The following is an 875-nucleotide window of genomic DNA, read 5'->3' as shown; positions in this document are numbered from 1 at the left end:
TTACAGCAGTGTTATCACAAAGTACAAGAATACTACTTTCATAAATGTCATTGTCTTCCAGCTGGTGTTTGATCCAAAGCAATTGCGTGAGGCGGCGACATACTCAGCTTCACAAGTTGATAAGGAAATCATGCTTTGCCTTTTGCTAGTCCATGAAACTAACCAGCGTCCGAGAAAATGATATCCTCCGCTAGTATTTTTTCTTTCCCATTTGTCCCCTGCGTAATCTGCATCACAATATCCTAATAGGGAAAAATCCTGGCTTCTATAGAAGTTGATTCCTAGGTTAGTTGTTCCTTTAAGATATGTTAAAATACGTTTAACAGCTTGTAAATGTACCTCCTTAGGTCTTACTTGAAATCTGGCGCAGACGTAGACGTTGAACATAATGTCAGGTCTGGATGCCGTTAGATACAAGAGTGAGCCTACCGTTCCTTGGTACGTTGTGCTATCTACGTCTGGTGAATCTTCGTCCAGACCAAGAGTAGAAGATGGATGCATTGGAATCTTCATTGGTTTTGCATCTTCCATCTTATACTTTTTCAACAGTTTTTTGGTATATTTTGTTTGATGAATTTTGATTCCTTCGTCTGACTAGACGATTTGAAGTCCTAGAAAGAACTTCAATTCTCCCATCATGCTTATTTCAAATTCATCCTGCATAAGCTTTCAAAATTCTTGGCAAAGATTTTCATTAGTAGCACCAAATATTATGTCATCTACATAGATTTGGACGATTATGAAATCATCTTTTAGTTCTTTTCTAAACAAGGTACTGTCAATTTTTCCTCTTATAAAATTGTTGCTTATTAGAAAAAATCTTAATTTATCGTACCACGCTTGTGGTGTCTGTTTCAGTCCATTCAAGGCTTTGT

General features: G+C 37.0%; 1 pseudogene; it reads right to left on the bottom strand.

Moving 5' to 3' along the window:
• On the bottom strand, positions 1–531 carry LOC145957888 (secreted RxLR effector protein 161 pseudogene; annotated as a pseudogene).
• Between the last annotated feature and the right edge of the window lie 344 nt (positions 532–875).

Source organism: Cajanus cajan, chromosome 5, assembly GCF_000230855.2.
Source record: "Cajanus cajan strain Asha chromosome 5, NIPB_CcT2T_4, whole genome shotgun sequence".
In the NCBI taxonomy this organism is placed as follows: Eukaryota; Viridiplantae; Streptophyta; class Magnoliopsida; order Fabales; family Fabaceae; genus Cajanus; species Cajanus cajan.
The sequence above is the reverse complement of the archived record's forward strand: the minus strand, read 5'-3'. Positions and strand labels throughout refer to the sequence as shown.